This window comes from Octopus bimaculoides, chromosome 1 (genome assembly GCF_046866305.1).
Source record: "Octopus bimaculoides isolate indiv1 chromosome 1, ASM4686630v1, whole genome shotgun sequence".
Lineage (NCBI taxonomy): Eukaryota > Metazoa > Mollusca > Cephalopoda > Octopoda > Octopodidae > Octopus > Octopus bimaculoides.
In genome coordinates this window covers 73,602,502-73,617,763 of record NC_142928.1, presented here as the reverse complement: position 1 = coordinate 73,617,763, position 15,262 = coordinate 73,602,502, and the positions used below count along the sequence as shown (strand labels likewise).

At 36.8% G+C, this 15,262-nt stretch overlaps 2 protein-coding genes across 2 annotated transcripts in view; one reads left to right on the top strand and one right to left on the bottom strand.

The window, feature by feature from the left end:
- Positions 1–15,262, bottom strand: part of LOC106867431 (DNA ligase 1) — a 127,942-nt gene that overhangs the window by 61,259 nt on the left and 51,421 nt on the right. The window lies entirely within an intron of this gene.
- The window catches only part of LOC106867432 (uncharacterized), a 46,338-nt gene continuing 32,762 nt past the window's right edge, over positions 1,687–15,262 (top strand). The window contains exon 1 of the mRNA XM_014912307.3: positions 1,687–2,350. The gene's annotated coding sequence lies outside the window, so the exon portion shown is untranslated. The remainder of the gene's footprint in view (positions 2,351–15,262) is intronic.

Sequence of the window (15,262 nt, the reverse complement as noted above, 5' to 3'; positions counted from 1 at the left end):
TCGCTGTGAAAACAACATCCATTCATGAATTTTTTTTATTTATTAATTTTTTTTTTTAAATACATATTTTACCTGTAAATTTGCGTGTGTAAACTGGGAATGCATACAATGAGTTTCTCTGCCCTAGGTGTACGGAAAACACTCGGCGAGAAATGGAAGAAAATTTGAAGAAAGAAGAAAGAAAAAATTGGGGGGGGGGGGGAAATTATATCGACCCCTGTATTTCACTGATATCTAATTTATCAACCTGAAAAGGATGAAAGGCAAAGCCAACCTCAGTGGAATTTGAACACTGAACATAAAGATGGACGAAATGCTGCTAAGCATTTTGCCCAGCATGCTAACGATTCTGCCAGCTCACCACCTTATTTCAAGTTTTTGCCACAAGGGCAGCTTGGGGGATGGGATTAAGTGGATGACATCAACTCCAGTGGTACTTATTTAATTAACCCTGTAAGGATGAAAGGCAAAGGCGACCTTGGCAGAATTTGAACTCAGAACGTAGTGGCAGACAAAATACTGCTAAGCATTTCGCCTGGCATGCTAACAATTCTGCCAGCTCACTGCCCTAATATTATTGATAATAATAATAATAATAATAATAATAAATTTTCTACTATAGGCACATGGCCTAAAATTTTTGTGGGGGTGGAAGTAGTAGTAATAATAATAATAATAACTCTAGTGATTAACTGGTACTTATTTTATCGACCTTAAAAGGATGAAAGGCAATGTAGACCTCAGAGTATTTGAACTAAGAATGCAAAGCCGAAAAGAAATGCCACTTAGCATTTTGTCCAGCATGGTAACCATTCTACCATCTCTAATAATAATAATAATAATAATAATAATAGCCCTACTCAATCATCGTCCTAGTTGTAAATAAAAGAAATTACTATTATTATTTATTATTATTATTATTGTTATTATTATTATTGACATCAACATCACTCGACTTTTCTTGAAAAAAATGTTATTTCATTGCTCAGAATCTGTAAATGAAGTAAAAGACAAAAGAGACAGCAAGACTGGTGGATGGAAGAGGCTGGGGAATACGTGAATGATCCTTCCCTCAACCTACCACACCTAATTTGTTGCAGGGGTTTATCTTATTTATTTATTGTTTTATTCTTAAAAGACAGAGTGCAGGGGAAGTGTGTGAAGGCAGAAGAGAGCAGAGCAGAGCGGAGCAGAGATATGGAGTGTTTGTTTGAGAGGAGGGGCGTGTGTGATGAGGATTGGGAAGGATGGAAGGCAAGAGGTGTGTTCTCGTGCAAAGATAACAAGCATCACCGTGCGACGCTGGTGTGGTCGGTGTAACAGCGAGGGAATGGAAGGGGAGTGGAGACGTGAGATAAGATGAGAGGATGAGGGATAAGCTCCTCGCCGCCCCGTACCTTTATAGCTGAAAACAAATTTCAGTAATATCAGTAGTAGCAGTAGACAAGAGGGAAAATCACACATCTCCAATCAATGTGCACTCACTCGATCAAACAAGCAGATTCCTTCTTCTCTTCCTTCCCCACTCTCTCATTTTCCGTGTTTGCTCATCTTGCACTTCCTCTTTTCTCTCTCACTATCTATCTGTCTGTCTGTCTATAGTCTAGCTCTCTCTCTTTCTCTCTCTCTCTCTCTCTCTCTCTCTCTTTCTCTCCGCTTGCTTTTACCTACCTTTTTAATTCTAACACTTGCATAAATAGAAGATACAAGCACGCGCAATAGAGCTTGCAGTGTCGCTGTCTCCAACACGTAGGGAAGTGACAACAACATCGTTAACAACAATCACACAAAAATAACACACACATGCAAACTAAAGCAAAAAATTAAATATAATTATATTTGTAAAGCAAAAAAAAAAGGAATGCATTTTAATCTTGTAGTTTCTGTTTATCTTTTATTTTTTTAATCTCCAACTCCACTGTCACCACCATTTCCACCCCATCCAACTCCGTGTGAATGCTATAAACAGGAGGATTCTGAGCGAACAAGTGGGAATTACTGCTTTCCAAAACAAAAGACTGCAAAACAGCATCCAGCACCAACATCACTCTGAAGAGATTTAGAAACATTTGCTTGTTGAGAAACAGTGACTTCATAAACCATTCTTGACTGGAAGGAAGTGATATAAAGGTGCATGACTAGAGATACTGGGGTGAATTATTCCTATACAGCAGTAGGAAGAGAAACAAAACAAAACCAAAACTAAGTCCTAACGGGGAAACTTAAGAAGTTGGAGAGAGTGGTGCTGCATTCAGGTAAACAGGTAAATAAGAAAGATAAAACAGAAGAGTTGGTGAGTGTGATGCAGAATTGATAATTGATATCAAAGACATTGGAAATTATTGAAAACGTGAGTTAGATTTTAATTATCATCTTTTCCAACTATTGTTCTTAATAGTCGTTTACCCAATGATTATTACTGTTTTTATTTTTATTAATATTTTCGTCATTATTATTATCATAGTTGTTGTCATTATTATTATTATTATACAGGTAGGGGCAGTATGCAGTCGCAGAGTTAAACACCTTACAGATTTCAATCACATTTAAAAAAAACAAAAATCGTTTTCCAAGGGAGTCAGTTTTTGCCTTTTGTCCTTCAGGGGTCGATAAAATAAGTTCCAGTAATACACTAGGGAGAGTCACTGCAATGAAGTACATGTCTCACCTGAACAAACCTGAGGCCTCATGTCAATGTCAGAAAGTCTTATTATTAAGCACTAGAAATGGTTAAGACAGTAGTCAACATGATTAAATGCTTTGTAGCACTTTAGTTTTATCCCTCTACATTCTGTGTTCAAATATTACCAAAGCCAGCTTTGTCTATCATACCTCTAGGGCAAATAAGATTAGGAACCAGTCTATAATACATTTGGAATAAATTCAATGAACTATACCTCTTCATTTACAAAATCGTCCTTGTTATTAAGTCAAAAGAAAGCGTTTATTATATAATTATCATTATTATTTGTTTTTAAATAAATCATCATCATCATTATTATTATTATCATTATTGTAGTTGTAGTATGCTGACAGAATCTTTAGAGTGTCAGAGAAAATGCTTAATGGCATTTGTTCCAGATCTTGGCATTCTGAGTTCAAATCAGGTTGAGGTTGATTTTGCCTGTCATCCTTCTAGGGTTGATAAAATAAAGTACCAGTTAAGTACTGAGGGTTGATGGTATCAACTAAAGCCTTCCCTTGTACCTAAATCATCATTGTTATTGCTATTGTTGTTATAATTATTATTATTGAGTGAGAGAGCAGTGCATGCCATCAAAGTGACACTAGGGTAAAATATACGAAACCCATTATACCCATCATGACTACCCGTCTGATAAGGGTACACTAGGCACATGCATTACAACAATGTGTGCGACATGGTGATCTCATATCAAGATAAACAGCACATGACCTCGCAGGTGGGGCCCAGTTAGAAATTTCTTCAGGTCGAGTAGCCCATCCCACTCAAAAGGTCCCTGAATAAGGTTATTATTATTATTATTATTATTATTAGTAAGGCAAGTACACCGGCAGAATGGCTGGAGCATCAGGAACAAAAATGCTTAGCAGTGTTTATTTTGACTCTTTACATTCTGAATTCAATTCCTGCTTGAGTTAACTTTGCCTTTCTTCCTTTTATGCACAGTAAAGTAACATGGCAGTCAAGTACTGGGGTTTGTGTCATCGACTTTCACCCCCTAAAATTACTGGCCTTGTGTCAAAATTTGAAAACAGTTGTTACTGCTAATAGGGTAGTGAATTAAGAAATGTCGGTGGTATTTCCTCTGACCCTTTACAATCTGCATTCAGATCTCACCAGGGTCGACTTCTCTTTTCATTCCTCTGAGGTCAATAAAATAAAGTATCAATCAAATACTGGGGTCGTTGGTATCAACTTCTCCCTTCCTTTCAAAACTGCTGGCCTTAGATTGGCAGGATTATTAGTGTCTGGTCTGGTTTTTTAATTCTCATTTCAGATCTTAGTGAGGTCAGCTTTGTCTTCAATCCTTGTCAGAGTTGATAAACAGTGTACCAAAGCAACCAAGTGCTGAGATTAATGTAACTGTTGAACCTCACTCGCAAATTTCTGGCCTTGTGCCCATGTCAGAAACTATTGTTATTATTTTTCCCTGGAGGCAAATAAATAAAATCATTATCATTATTATTATTATCATCATCATCATCATTATTATTGCAGTGAACTAGCAGAACCATAAGCATAGTGGAAAGAATGCTTAATGACATTTCTTCTGGGTTATGTTCTGAGCTCAAATTCCGCAGAGGTCAACTTTGCCTTTCATCCTTTTGAGGTCAATAAATTAGGTACCAGTGAAACATTGGGGTTGATACAATCAATTAGTCCCCTCCCCAAAAATTTCAGGCCTTGTGCCTTTAGTAGAAAGGATTATTATTATTATTATTATTATTATTATTATTATTACTGCAGTGAGCTGGCAGAACCATTAGCATACTAGAGAGAATGCTTAAAGGCACTTCTGATTTATGTTCTGAGCTCAAATTCCACTGAGGTTGACTTTGTTTGCCATCTTATTAGGAGTTGATAAATTAAGTTGAGCACTGGGGACGATCAAATCAACTCGCCCCAAAATTTCAGGCCCTTTGACTATAGTAGAAAGAATTGATATAATTATTATTATTATTGTTATTATCATTATTATCATTATTATCATTATTATCATCATGTTTCCAACTGATTCATGTCAGCAACTGCACCACCTGGTGCACCTATACATTCCTTAGGTGTATGCAGCATTTTCTTTTAAAAGAAAAGAAATTGTGTTTCTATGCTGCATCTGTTTTAATTTGTAGTAGAATTTGTTGCATTGTGTCCTGTTGTTACGTTAATGTTTCATCTATTTGTTGTATAGAGTATGTGCGACGTGAGTTGTGATATTCTGTTGGAAGCTGATTGTTTAGTGTACATGTTGTATGTTGTATTGCTTGTGTTGTGTGTTACAGTGTTGAGTGGTTATTGTGTAGCAGTTGTGTTGTGTGTGTGTGTGCTACAGTCTTATGTAGTGAGCAAGTAGAATGTATTGTGATGGTTATGTTGTGCATGTGTTTTACAGTGTTAGGTGGTGAGTTCATAGAAAATGCTATGTCAGTTTTGTTGTGTGTTAGGATGTGATTGTGTAGAATATGCTGTGTTAAGTAATTATTATGTAGAATCTGTGCTATGCCGGTTGCCTTGTGTGTTTTACTGTCAGATACCAATTGTGCAGGGTAAGCATTGAGTTGGTTGTGTGATTTATTGGGCGGCTACAGTGTTTTATTAACATTATAATTCTTATTAAGGTAGTAAGCTGACAGAATCATAAGCATGCCAGGTGAAATGCTTAGCGGTATTTCGTCCATAGGCACATTCTGAGTTCAAATGCTGCCGGGGTTGACTTTGCCTTTCATCCTTTTGGGGTCGATAAAATAAGTACCAGTTGAGTACTGGGGACAATGTAAGTGACTATCCCCTTCCCCAAAATTTCAGGCCTTGTGCTTATAGTAAAAAGGATTATTATTATTATTATTATTATTATTATTATTATTATTATTATTATTATCATCATCATCATCATTAAGGTGGCAAGCTGGCAGAATCGTTAGCATGCTAGGCAAAATGCTTAGCAGCATTTCGTCTGCCGTTATGTTCTAAGTTCAAATTCCACTGAGGTTAACTTTGCCTTTCATCCTTTCAGGGTTGATAAGATTAGTACCACTTATGCACTGGGGGTGATGTAATCGACTTAATCCCTTCCGCCAAATTTGAGGCCCTGTGCTTCCAATAGAAAGGATTCTTATTATTATTATTATTATTATTATTATTATTATTATTATTATTAGATTGTTGCCAGTGCCGCCGAACTGGCTCCTGTGCGGGTGGCACATAAAATACACCATTTTGAGTGTGGCCATTGCCAGTACCGCCTGACGGGCCTTCATGCCGGTGGCACGTAAAAGCACCCACTGCACTCTCGGAGTGGTTGGCGTTAGGAAGGGCATCAAGCTGTAGAAACTCTGCCAAATCAGATTGGAGCCTGGTGTAGCCATCTGGTTTCACCAGTCCTCAGTCAAATCGTCCCACCCATGCTAGCATGGAAAGCAGACGTTAAACAACGATGATGATGATGATGATATTATTATTATTATTATTATTATTACTGTTGCTACTGGAGTAAAGGAATTCATAGTAACTCATTTAGTACCATGAGGTATTGAGTTCAAATTATGCTAAGATAGAGTAAAAACTATTATTAATACCCAGTAGTAAAAAGCACCCAGTACACTCTGTGAAGTTGTTGGCACTAGGAAGGGCATCCAGCTGTAAGAACCATGTCAAAGCAGGCATTGGAGTTTGATGCAGTCCTCTTGCTCATTGGCTCCTGTCAAACCATCCAACTCATGCCAATATGGAAAACAGATGATATAATTGCTGCTGCTACTGCTAACGATGATGATAATGATGTGGGAAATGACAGGTAGAATTGGTAAAGCAATAAGGTTAACTACCTTGTGGTATTTAGTTATGTTTACTTTACAGGAGTTCCAATCACAACAAGGTTAACTTCGCTATTCATCTTTCTAGAATTTCATAAAATTACCAATCAAGAACTGTGATAGATACGACTGACTATCCACTCCTGCTGATATTTATATATATATATCATCATCATCGTTTAACGTCCGCTTTCCATGCTAGCATGGGTTGGACGATTTGACTGAGGACTCGTGGACCAGGAGGCGACACCAGGCTCCAATCTGATTTGGCAGAGTTTCTACAGGTGGATGCCCTTCTTAACGCCAACCACTCCGAGAGTGTAGCTATATATATATATACATATTGCCTTGAGCCTAACTTATAAATATTATCTGTTACTGATTAACGTTAATACAATTGTTATTAATAATTCTATGGGCACAAGGCCTGAAATTTGGTGGGAGGGGGCTAGTTGAGTACATCAACTCCAGGGCTCAACTGGTACTTATTCTATTCTTTTCTACTCTAGGCACAAGGCCCAAAATTTGGGGGAAGGGGGCCCAGTTGATTAGATCGACACCAATACGCAACTGGTGCTTAATTTATCAACCCCAAAAGGATGAAAGGCAAAGTCGGCCTCAGCTGCATTTCAACTCAGAATGTAAAGCTGGAAGAAATGCTGTTACTACTAATACTCATATTGGTTTCAAATTTTGGCACATTGACCCCAGTGCTCGACTGGCACTTATTCTATAGACCCCAAAAAAGATAAAAGACAAAGTCAACCTGAGCAGAATTTGAACTCAGAACATAAGGATCGACAAAATGCTGCTGAGCATTTTTCCCGGAGTGCTGACAATTCTGCCAGCTCTCCACCTTAACTACTATTATGAATAAAAAAAAAAGAAAGATTTTCCTCATTGCCTAACAATGTAAGCAGTGATGGAAAAGAAGAAACATGGAAACTGACATTCATTTCAGGATGAAACAAAATCATTTTGTTTGTAAAACACGTGCATGCTATATGCACACAAACAGAAGCTATAACAAAAATGAATGCAGTAACAGCAGAAAGAGTGCACAATCCTAATAAATTAGCAGCATTTCCCTTGCAATCAAAGCTAAACATTGAACTATGAAACAATTCAAAGGGATGCATACATAGACATAAATACAAACTGAAAGGGTGTGAGACAAAAGGGGTTTGTATGAGCTTGAGAATGCAGGAACAAGACAATGCCTGTGCATCTTGCAAACCAGCAACATGGTATGCATGCTTGCACATATAGATATAAATACCTATTTGAATTGTTGAAAATTGAATACACAAACACACACACACACACATACATACACACACGCAGAGGAAAAGAGAGTGTATAAGTGTGTGCATGTGTGCTCTCAATCTCCTTCGGTTTATTCACCAGGTCTGTTTTTACAATGAGCCTAAATAAATATCAAATATATTGTATGTAACATCCATATACATACATAAATAAATATGCAGACACATATACATACAAATATACATATACATACACATACATATACACTAGAGGGTGCTGAAAAGTTCCTGGCTTTAGGTACAAGAAAATACAGGAGGATCACTTAATTAAGATTTTCTCCAACATATTTCCCTCTCAGATTCATATGCTTATTGCTGAGGTCCTTCAGTTTTTCTAAGCCCTATAAAAGAACTCAGGAGGTTGGATCTCCAACCAGGCCTTTCACGACACACAGACGTATGCACAGTAGAATATAAAATTTAAGTTGCATGGCAAACTACCAGTGTTTAGAACTCCATAGATATATATATATATATATATCCCTGTGTTTTCTGAAGGGAAACTGTGAAGAGGACTCATATTAAGCAGTCCATGCATCATTTCATTGGCATCCACAGTTGGGTGTGTCACAGAGTCCATATAGATAAAAGTTTGTTTATAAAATAGTTACATTAACTTATGTGTTTCATTAACAAAGAATGATTATCAGTTATATAATGTAAATTATCTAATTAAATTCTATTGTCAATTCTTCAGAGATGTGTAACAATCATTTGTAATTTTACTGGATTACTGACAAAGTTGCCATAACTGGTTCAGCAACAACTGCTGATACTAAACATTCAACAATGCAAATTGAGTATATAATTTACATTATACAACTGATAATTATTTTCTGTTAATGAAATACACGTATGTTAATGTAACTACTTTATAAACAAACTCTCCTGTTTCGTTTTATATATGAACACATACACACATGATGTATACAATTTCATTAGGTACAATGAATTTCTGAATGATCAGGTACAATTATACAAAGACAATCCAAAATCTACAGGATCTGTTGGCAAAACATGTCTAAAACTATTTTTGGTGGAATTATATTTTTCACATGGATGCAGGTTAATGCTGTTTTTACTGAACAAGTGGAATTTATGGCCTTTTAGGATAATGCCTTTTATGAGGGAGAAGAAATATTAAACAAAAGTTTATTTTTACACCAATGTTCTTTGGTGGGTTCTACCAGATAATATTTCTTTTCTAAGAGGTTTTAAGAGCAGTAGTTGGAAGGGGATTTTCATTTTTCTTGGCACTGGATACATGATGTGATTTCTTGCAGTGATCTGCAGTTCAGCTGAAGGTGGCTTCAGAAGGAAATGCATTTATCCTCTTGCTTTAAGGTGGGCAAGAGTTGTATGATAAAGATATCTATTGCCATCAAGAGCCATAATCCAAGAATATTGCAACCTAATGTAAAGTAAAGGGAGCTGACATACAATTACCAAATGACAGAACTTTGTCTTCTAAAGGGAAAATTCCTGAAAAAACAATGTTTATACAAGGCTGCTGTCTCCAGCAAGCAACACATTAATAAGCTGAGAGAGTCTCTACTCAGACATATGCTAGAAATAATAGCCAAACTCCCTCAATTCACATTCTGCTGTCTTAAAAAAGTAAGACTTTGGACAAAGCAGCCTTTGATATACAAAAGAAAAAATACAAAAGAAAAAATACAAAAGAAAGGGGGGTTAAACAAGGTTAGGATACCTTTGAATCACAAGTAAGCTCATTCAGGAGTGATTCCTGGCTAAACAAAAACAACAATAGGATATTTCTGTTAGTAATTGCTAAGTTCCACTGTCCAAGTCAAAAGAATGCATCAATGAATAAAGAACTTCTTCAAAACGAGCCAACAGTCCACTTTAAATTATATGATATGGGGAAGTCTTTAAACATTAAATATACCTTTACCAAGATTCCAAGAAGTTAAGATTAATTTCAGATAATGGAAATGCATGGCATATTATTTACTAGCTGTAGTCTTTTCTCTTATACAAAAGTAGGCCGGGAAGCTATCCAAAATATCAAATGCCTCTCTAGAAACAATTTTATGAAATAATCAACAGAAAATTTCTATCCCTGGCTTTCAATTCTAATATACAATTAAAGGTCCACTCATAGCATTTGCAGTTTTTTCTTTTATTTGTTTCAGTCATTAGGCTGTAGCACAAGGCCTGAAATTTTGGGAAAGGGGATAGTCACTTACATTGTCCCCAGTACTCAACACTGCCTTGAAGAATTTTTAGTGAAATGAATTGACCCCCATACTTTTTTTTAAAAACCTGGTATTTATTCTTTCAATTTCTTTTTGCCAAACCGCTAAGTTACAGAGACGTGAACACACCAATACCAGTTATCAAATGGTACTAGGGGACAAACACACACACACACACACTTACTGAAAGAAGCCTGTCATACGACAGGCTCTTCTTTCAGTTTCTGTTAACCAAATCCACTCACAAGGCTTTGGTCGGCCTGAAGTTACAGTAGAGGACACTTGACCAAGGTGCCACACAGTGGGACTGAACCCAATGGGAAGCAAGCTTCTTATCATACAGCCATGCCTGCATCTATTGCATAAAATTCTGTTGTACTTGTCACTCTTATGAAAACATGCTGAATATTATGGCTTATTTTCATATGAGATTATACAATTTCTGACAATGAGGATTTTGATGGTTTAAACATTAAGCAGTGGACAAAAGAAATAATTCAGAAAACATCCAATGAAAATCCATTACATTGTTCCAAGGATTAAGGTATCAATGATTGGATGGCAGTTGACAGTGATATTGAATTATCCCAAATTTTTCAAAGCAGGAGATTATATTGACAATGTGGTTAATCCCCAAAACTGAACTGCAGTAATTTGTTCCAATGAAGAAGATGCTGACAGAAACAAAACAACTGAAAGAGCGCCTTGTTCTATGTAATTCAACAGCTCGATCTTATCTTGAATGAATACAAGTCTTTCTTATTTTGAACAAAATCTACATTTCTCTGTGCAACAAGTTATGAAAGCACATGTGTTTAAAAATATAATGATCACTACAAAACAGTAAAATTAGGAAATTCTTTAAAATAAATTCATTACTGAAGCACATTAAACACAAGTGGGGAAATAAATCTTTTTTTCTTTCAATGTTTTGTCAATGAAACAATGCTTTGCCTTTTATTTGAAAATGCTCATTAAATACACAGTTATCTAGCACTCATGGTGAAAGATTGAGACATTTTCTTTGCATTTCAAGAGTTTTCCTCTCTTTTTCCATTTTTTTAAACATTTGGCACAAGAGTGACTGAGTCAAAAGAAGTTTGATTCTTAACCATATGGTTCCATGTTCAGTTCCAATGCATGACATCTTGGCCAAGTGTCTTCTACTATAGCCTCAGGTTGACCAAGGATTTGTGAATGGATATGGGATTTGGCAGGTAGAAACTGAAAGAAGCTTGGTGTGTTTGTGTATATGTATGTATGTATGTATGTATGTATATATATATATATATATATATATATATATATGAGCCTGGTGCAGACATCTGGTTCACCAGTCCTCAGTCAAATCGTCCAACCCATGCTAGCATGGAAAGCGTAAGTTAAACGATGATGATGATATATATATATATATATATATATATATATATATATATATACACACACACACACACATACATACATACACACATATATATGCACATAAGTATATACACATTTATATGTGTGTGTGTGTGTGTGTGTGTTTGACTTTGTATTTGGCACCCACCACTGCTTGATAACTGGCGTTGGCCTGCTTATGTTCTTGTAACTTAGTGGCTCAACAAAAGGGACTGATAGAACAAGTATCAGGCTTAAGAAATATAAATATTGGGGTCAAGTTGGCTGACTTAACTCTACAAGGCAGTGCTGCAGCATGGCTATAGTTCAATGACTGAAACAAAAGATAAAAGAAAAGATTGTGCATTTAACAGCAAATAAATGGTATTCCATATATTGTATTTCCATTCATTTTCAGTACCTCCTTTATTTACATAATAAATATATTTGAAATATGTCCTAGACAAGGAAAGAAAAGCTAATAAATACTGGGGCCTGGCTTGCTGCTATCAGTTTGTGCCAGTCGCCATCAAGACATCAGGGGTTCTAGGACCCCGTACTACCAATTTCCTCTGCAAAATTGGGATAACAGTAGCCTGTTGGAGAAATGAGCACAGCAAGGTGCAGTGGCTGCTGAAGCAAGTGTCGCTGGTCACTCTCCATGGCAACACCATTGCAGTCATTACCACAAGGCATGGCTGAGCACCCCACTTGTTGAAGGATATGCGGTCCACCGGCCCCTCCCCCTCCATCTTCTGTTGCTTTATCCCCCATCCCTACCTTTTTTTCTTTTTCTTTCTTATGTCTCTTCATTCATGTTTCTTTGTATTTAACCCTTTAGCATTTAAACTGGCCAAACCAGACAGCTCCAGCATCTCACACCAATCCGACAATGTCATTCTAAAAATAAACTATCACATCACTGAAATTAATGCATGATTAATTCAAAACAATGTGAATAAATAAGCAGAACATTTGACAGAGTAATCCAAATGCTAATGGATTAAATGTTCTGATAAAATAAAAACACATTATTTCTAAAAAATTTTTTAGAAAAAGCATAAAATTCACAATAATGCATACATGAATATGAACATGCATCCATATATCAGTTGTTTTAAGACAGACAAGCAATGATGAAGAGAGAGAATTAGAACCATCAACCTTGCCATTATCTCACCATTGCCATTAAATTCATTGTTTATCATACATACTAAGAACTCAATCAATACAATGTGATATTCCAGGTGAGGAAAAACAAGCCCATGATGCAATGCATGCACTCATGAATCACTCATGAATTGCTAAAGAAACCTAAAGAGATACAGGGCAACATCTGTAAAGGTTTGTCACTTTATGAAGACAAATAGTCAGAGAGACACACAGAGAAAGTACGAGCGTGTGAAAAGGGAGTAAGGGGGAAGTAAGGAGGGAATAAGAGATAGTAGAGTATGTAGGAAAGAGTGAGAAGGAATAGGGGGGGGGGGGGTAAGGAAGCAAAATATGCTTAATAATAAATTGCTTTAATGGGATATATCTGCAGTAAATAATAAACACTTGCTCTGAGATAATATAGTATAGTAGAGCAGATATACATGCATACATAAATTAGATGGGAAAAAATAACTGCATAAACAGAGAGAGAGAGAGAGAGAGAGAGAGGGAGGGAGGGAGGGAGGGAGAGAGAGAGAGAGAGAGAGAGAGATCTTATTATCTGTCTATCAATCTACTTTGAGATACCTCCTCTCTGCATGCCAACAATTTATTTTACTAATTTTACTCACTTTCTTTTTTTTTTTTGTTGGCAACGACCATCCCTAGTTATCTTTGTAGCCCCACCACCACCACCTTAAATATTTATATAGACATAAAACAATATATTTATAGTGTTTTTACATCTCAACATGCCTGAGGTGTCTCATAGATTTAGACAGTTGTTTATAGCTGAAGTGTTTACAAAATCAGACACTCTATCATAAGCAGGACATAATGATACCTATCTATCATTACTTTTCACTCAATTATTATGGCGTGGTTGGCGTTAGGAAGGGCATCCAGCTGTAGAAACTCTGCCAAATCAGACTGGAGCCTGGTGTTGCCATCCGGTTTCACCAGTCCTCAGTCAAATCGTCCAACCCATGCTAGCATGGAAAGCGGACGTTAAACGATGATGATGATGATGATGATGAATGTTTATTAGGTTGTATAATATATGTTTGAAGCAAGGTCTGACCTCAACTCCAGACCCTTTAAAGTCCTCTCCCTTCTTGAGTATAAGTATTATATGGGTATGCATATGTGTCTGATGGGTGGGTATTAATTGATCTAATTTGTATCTTGACTATCTTGCTACATTAGTGTGATAATAATTAACAATAAAATGACTATATATGCTTCAAAAGAAAAATGCTTTGAGTTCACATGTGATTACTAACATTTGATAAGACTTAGGTCAGTCATGAACTCTAGGGCTCACAAAGCCAGAGCTTAAGCTAGCTTCCTTGGCATATAAGTGACTGAGATTACAACATGCCCTCTTGAATGAGATGATAGTCTGTCACTGGGTTAACTTCCCAGAAATCACTGGGACTCGTTTACAGTTGAGCAGATTGGAGCAATGTGCAACGAACGTTGTGATCACTTGAACAACTGATATGTGATAAACCATGCACCTGTGCAGGTAATGTCAATTTGATGGAAAGAGTAAGCTCATATACAGCACAAGCATTCCATCACCATAAACATGTCTGAATGGATTGTTCAGCAAGAAACTGTGGGATCGTCTTTCTGATAGTCAAGAGACAACAAACAACCACTAAAAACACAATGCATCACCCAGTCCAGAAATTGAAATCAGGACCTTACAATAACCACTAAGCTACACACCTTCACATTTGACAAGATGTCAAATAAAGGCATTTGGTATTTAAGCTTGGGAGAAAATGTATACTTTTGTGGCAGCATTTAAAAACCAATTTTTTTTTGTTTGTTAAGAAATTCCAGTGAGATAGTAAATTACATATACTTGTTGGGTTTCCACCACCAACACTTCAATGAAACAGCAGTTGTGTCTGTTTCAACCATTTCTTCTTTCATGCTACTTCTTATTCTACAGTTAAGCCTCATCATCATCATCATTTAACGTCCGCTTTCCATGCTAGCATGGGTTGGACGATTTGAATGAAGACTGGCAAGCCAGAAGGCTGCACCAGGCTCCAATCTGATCTGGCAGTGTTTCTACAGCTGGATGCCCTTCCTAACGCCAACCACTCTGAGAGTGTAGTGGGTGCTTTTACGTGCCACCGGCACAAGGGTCAGTCACACGATACTGGCAACGGCCACGCTCAAAAAGGTGTTTTTTACGTGCCACCTGCACGGGAGCCAGTCCAGCGGCACTGGCAATGACCTCACTCGAATGATTTTCTAACATGCCACCAGCACAAGTGCTAGAAGGCAACGCTGGTAAAGATTATGCTCTAATGGTGCTATTTACAGGCCACTAGCACAGAAAGTTCTGATGATTATTATTTATTCCTCAGTTTCTTCTGCAATCTTTGACAATTTTTGGTGCTTACAATTGTAAACAAACAGTGACCACTCAGCATTTGTGTCCAACTCAATCCCCTAAATGATGTGGTTTGGACTGGAAAAACGGACATTAAAAATCCTTTCATGTACACTAGAAAGTACTTTTTCATCAACTAAATTTAGAAAATCAAAATGAGATCTTTAACAGAAAGTGTAATTTTTTCAGGGATGTAGTAAAGTGAGAGAGACAAGGAAAGCGGGGAAGAATGTGAAGAGGGGCAGAATTTCCTCATGGTT